This window comes from Apodemus sylvaticus, chromosome 3 (assembly GCF_947179515.1).
Source record: "Apodemus sylvaticus chromosome 3, mApoSyl1.1, whole genome shotgun sequence".
NCBI classification, from domain to species: domain Eukaryota; kingdom Metazoa; phylum Chordata; class Mammalia; order Rodentia; family Muridae; genus Apodemus; species Apodemus sylvaticus.
In genome coordinates this window covers 104,479,255-104,485,160 of record NC_067474.1, presented here as the reverse complement: position 1 = coordinate 104,485,160, position 5,906 = coordinate 104,479,255, and positions in this window count along the sequence as shown.

Here is a 5,906-nt window from a genome sequence, read left to right as displayed (position 1 = left end):
CCTACATGGGAATCCATACCATATGCAGTCACCAAACCCAGACACTATAGTGGATGCCAGGAAGTGCTTGCTGACAGGAGCCTGATATAGCTGTCTCCTGAGAGGATCTGCCAGAGCCTGACAAATACAGATGCTGTTGCTAGCAGGGAACCATTGGACTGAACACAGGGACCCCAATGATGGAGTTAGAGAAAAGATCCAAGGAGCTGAAGAAATTTGCAACTGCATAGGCAAAACAACAATATCGGTGAACCAGACCCTGCAGAGCTCCCAGGGACAAAATCCCCAACCAGAGACTACACATGGAAGGGAGCCATGGCTCCATCTGCTTTTGTACAAAAAGATTACCTGATTAAACACACACACACACACACACACACACACACACACACACACACACACACACACACAAAACAAAACAAAAAACAAAACCAAAAACCCCAGGCAGTGATAGCACATGCCTTTAATCCCAGCACTTTGGAGGCAGATGCAGGGGAATTTCTGAGTTCGAGGCTAGCCTGGTCTACAGAGTGAGTTCAAGGACAGCCAGTGCTGTACAGGGAAACACTGCCACCCCCTAAAGAAAAGCAGAAGGGCCTTTGTCCTCTGAAGGTTCTATGCCCCAAGTGTGGCAATGTTAGGGAAGTGAGGAGGGAGTATATGGGTCCTTGGGGAGAGCAACCTCATAGAAGTAGGAGGAATTAGAGGGGGATGGGATGGAGTTTTTTGGAGGGGAAACCAGGAAAGGCATAACATTTGAAACGTAAATAAATAAAATGTCCAATAAAAACAAGTTATGGAATGCATCTTTATATACATGCCATAAAGGGAACTTTTTATAAGTACTTACAGAGTGCAGTCCTACTAATCCAGTAGTGGTTACCTGAAGATAAAAACTTTAAGAGTCTTTTAGTTTTGCAGTCCCACTAGAAAGTCTCAGATGTTCTCTATAGGCTGCAAACTGGAAGCATTTGGCTCCAATGCCAGTGTAGGGATGGATGTGTGAACAAGTTGAGGAGAAGCTGAAAAATGGGTAAATCTTCATGCTTCCATGTCCTTATACACACCTCCAGCAGAAGGTGTGTCCAGGATTAAAGGTGTGTCATCCTGGTTTAGGATCTGGACTAAGGGTGTATGTCCCATCCAGCAGAAGGCATGTTCCAGATTAAAGGTGTGTCATTCTGGCTTAGGATCTGGATTAAGGGTATAGTCTTCCACCCTCCAGCAGAAGGCATGTCCAGGATTAAAGGTGTGTCATCATTGTTTAGGAACTGGATTAAATGTGTAGGTCTTCCACCGTCCTGTTCTTGCCTAGAAGTCATTAACAAAATTCAATCAGAAAATATCTCAGAGATATGTCTTCCTGTGTTGATATTTGTTTTATCTAGATATTTTCAAGTGGTAACCAAGAGTATACATCAGAAACTTGACCTCAGAAAAATGTGTTTTCAGCTCCCTAGAAACATTAAAAGTAGCGTATACCCCAGCGCGTAATACTTTCATTTCTGATGATTACCATCAGATGGCTGCAATACCTCAGTATTCCAGTATTCCCAAGTATAGTTGCTAATGATCTCTTTCTTTGCCTTACCTCCTGTATTTGTCAGGGTTCTCTAGAGGAGCAGAACTTGTTTTGTTGTTGTTGTTGTTGTTGTTTGTTTTTTTTGTTGTTTTGTTTTTGTTTGGTTTGGTTTTGATTTTTTTTTTTTTTTTGAGGCTGGGTTTCTCTGTATAGCCCTGGCTATCCTGGAACTGACTCTGCAGAGCAGGCTGGCCTTGAACTCAGAAATTGGCCTGATTTTTCCTCCTAGAGTGTTGGGATGACAGGTATGCACAACCACCACCCAGCTAGAAGCAGAACTTATACAATGAGTCTTTCTATACATTTATAGAGGCAATGATTTGTTATAATGGCTTATAGGTTGTGCTAACCCTAAAACAACAATGGTTCCATGTGGTCTACAAGAGTAAGAATCTACTACTTGTCCAGTTGCAGAGGTTGAATGTCTCAGTTGATCAGTTTTTATGATTATGATCATTATTATTATTTAATCTTTATTTCAACAGTCCAGGATTTATTCCCCTCCAGCTCTACCCACTGATTATTCCACGTACCAAATCTCCCACCCGCTCCTGTCTCTAAGAGGATGACCCCACACTACCACATAAGACCTCCCCACACTCTGGGGTTCCAAATCTGTCAAGAGAGAGTTACATCTTCTCTGATTGAGTCCAGACCTGGCAGTCCTCTGCTGAATATATGTTGGGGGCCTCCTATCAGCTGGTTAATGCTCCCTAGTTGGTGGCCTCATATGGGATCACCCTCTGCCACAGCTTCTTGCAGCTACTTCCTAATTCCATCACAGGGATCACCAGCTTCTGTAGATTGGTTGAAGGTAACTATCTGCATCTGACTCAGCTGCTTGTTGGGCCTTTCAGAAGACACTCAGGATAGGCGCCCCTATTTGTAAGCCCACCAGTATTAGTGTCAGGACTTGGGGTGTTCCCCTGAGCTGGATCAGAATTTGAGCTTATTACTAGAACTCTTTTGCTCAGTCATTTCCCCATTTCTGTCCTTGTAATTCTTTCAGATAGGAACAATTCAGCGAGAGAGCATTTGACTGGGGATGGCAACCACATTCCTCCATTTGATGCCATGTCTTTCTTCAGGAGGTCAACTCTAGGAGTTTCTTCTCCCTACTTATGGGCAGTTCAGCTAAGGTCCCTCCCTTTGAGTCCTGAGAGTTTCTTTCCTCCTGGGTGTCTGATACATTCTTGAGTGTCCCCCACCTCCAAGTCTTGAGCCTGCTTGTTTCCATTCTTTCTTTTGCCCCTAGGGCTTCAGTATTGTTCCCCCTGCCACCCAATACCTGATCTTGTTCCCCTTTCCCCCTCACTGTCCCTCTCTCACCCAGTCCCCTCCCTCCCTCTGCTCTCTGTGATTGATTTGTTCTCCCTTCTAAGTGGAACTGAGGCATTCTTACTTCGGTTTGTTAACCTTCTTGAGTTCTGTGGATTGTACCCTAGGTATTCTGCACATTTTTTGGCTTCCATCCACTTATTACTGAGTACATACCATGCATGTTTTTTTGGGTTTGAGTTACTTTACTCAGAATAGTATTTTCTATTTCCATCCATTTACCTGCAAACTCTGGATATCCTCATTCTTAATAGATATGTAGTATTGCACCCTGTACATAAACCACATTTACTGTATCCATTCTTTTGCTGGAGGACATCTGGATTTGTTCCAGCTTCTGGCTATCACAAATAAGGCCACTATGAACACAGTGGTACAAGTGCTGCTGTAACATGGTGGGGCAACTTTTGGGTATAAGCCCAAGAGTGCTATAGCTTGGTCTTCAGGGAGATCTATTTCCAATATTCTGAGGAACCTCAGGATAGATTTCCAGAGTGGTTGTATAAATTTGCAATTCCAGCAGAAATAGAGGAGTGTTTCGCTTTCTCCACATCCTTGCCAGCATTGTTGTCTCCTGAGTTTATGATTTTAGTCATTCCAATTGGTTTGAGGTAGAATCTGATTGTTGTTTTTATTTGCATCTCCCTGATGACCAAGAACTTTGAAAATATCTTTAAGTGCTTGTCAGCCATTCACTAGTCTTCTGTTGTGAATTATCGGTTAATTCTATACTCCATTTTTTGATTGTGTTGTTTTGTTATTTTCAGTTTAGCCTTAAGAAATCAAATATTTTAAGTTCAGACTCCATTTTAGAGACCCTGACCTAATTTTAAACTCAGGTAAACTAACAGGTTGGTGACAAGGTCCAGTCTTCAAGTTGATCCCTAACAAAACTGTTCCCTAGTTCCATTCTCTATGCTAATTCCAACAAGATGAGCTTTTGCAGTTTACAGATTCAACAAGACCAACATCTCCAGATTATTTCCCCAACAAACCTGCTCTCCATGTGACAAACCTACCACTTGCCTAATGATGACCAATACAGAGTAGAGCAGAAATTAAGTTTATGATATGACTCCCAGCATAAAGCAATTATGTTAAAGGCCACAGTAACTTTCCAATCCGATGCTTACACATGTACTCTGTTTTCTGCTTACTATAAAGCCTTTCCCAGAAACATATTCATGGGTCTGCCACCAAAACCATCCTCTGGGATGGTGGGGCAGTGAGAGGTTGAGGGGTTGGGTGGAAGCTAACTTAAACAGATTAAATATCCTGGTGTGTGTTGCATCATATCTGAGGCTGTCTGGTTTTTCGAGGATCAGTAATATTTCAACAGCACTACTGTTCTTGAGTTCTTTATATGTTTTGGACATCAGGTCCAGGCATTGTAGTATATGCCTTTAATCCCAGCAATCAAGAGATAGAGGCAGGCAGAGTTCAATGCCACCCTAGTACTGAAGCTGTTCCAAGTTTAAAAAATAATGCTTAGGACCAGACATGTTGATATATACCTTTAATACTAGAACTAAGTGGATAGTGACATGCAGATCTCTGAGTTCAAAGTGAGTTTACACAACAAGTCCCAGGACAGCAAATCCTAAGTATTGAAGGATTTAATAGAATAAGGGAGACATGTTCCAGCCACAGGAAGTAGCAAATTGCAAGAACTTTACCCTCTGGCTCTAGCTTTACATTCAAACATAGAATGGATTATAGGGACAATGCTGGCTAGTAGAGCCAAGAAATTAATAGTGATAAACAGAGGCCATTTTACTGATTTGAAGTCTTCTGGGCAGTGTTTTCTGAGAACATAAAGAAGCTGTGTTTCAGAGATAATAAGACTGTAACTAGTGCTGCATCTAAACTTAGTAATGTAAAACTTTCACCTGGGTTGTAATGCTTTGGAAGATATTTAGGAGCCATGGAGTTGGGGATTTGAGAGTTGATGCAGAAAACACACAAGCACCAAACTCAGTCAGATCGGGATTATTTATTGAATCCATACACTAATACTTACTGTTCATATGAGGTACATAATTCATGTGTTTGAATAAGCCTATGAGGCCATTGAATAGATTGCAGTGATTAAAATATGCTTGGCCTAGTGAGTCTCATTATGAAGAGTTGTTGCCTTTTTGGAGTATGTGTGGCCTTGTTGAAGAAAGTATGTCACAGCTGGGCATGATGGTACATGCCTGTAATACCAGCCCTTGGGAGGTAGTGGCAGGTGGATTTCAAAATTCGAGGCCAACCTGGTCTACTGAGTGACTTCTAAGACAGCCAGGACTACACAGTGAATCCCTGTCTCTACAAAGCTAAAAAAAAAAAAAGTAAACAAAACAAAAGAAAAAAGGAAGTATGTCACTATAGTTGTGAGATTTGATGTTCCAATGCTCTAACTCTACCCAATGTATGATGAGAGTCATACATTGACTCTCCAGGCTGCCTTTGGATGAAGAAATAGACACTTGCCTTGGTCATGGTACCTGTTCACAGCAGTAAAACCCTAAGAAAGAAACTGCTACCACTTGAAAGATATTGCTTTTATAGGCCTAACCATGTTTTTGTTTAGAAGAATGTGTGACTTTGGATTTGGAAAGCCATGGAATGTTTAAGTGTGGCATAATCAGCCATCCTAATCGGAGTATGGAAGACATTGTTGATTTGAATGATTTTATCTGTGTACACCTGGCCCAAGAGGTTTTAGTGGAGATCTTCCTTATTTGGTATAGACTGATTTTTGTAGTAATTTTGTAAAGTATGTGGCATGGTTTTGCCCTTAAATGAAGAGTCTGCCTATGGCTATGGTGAAGAGGCTCCAATTATTGCATTGACAAACAAGTCTCAACAAAGCACAGGAGAGAAATTTTTCCTGTTTAAATCTCATTAAGAACATTTTGAGCAAGCATAGAAAGCTTAGAAGAAAAAAATATAAAATATATGCTTCTAGTCTTAAAGAGGCACCAGGAAGTGAAATGGAGCT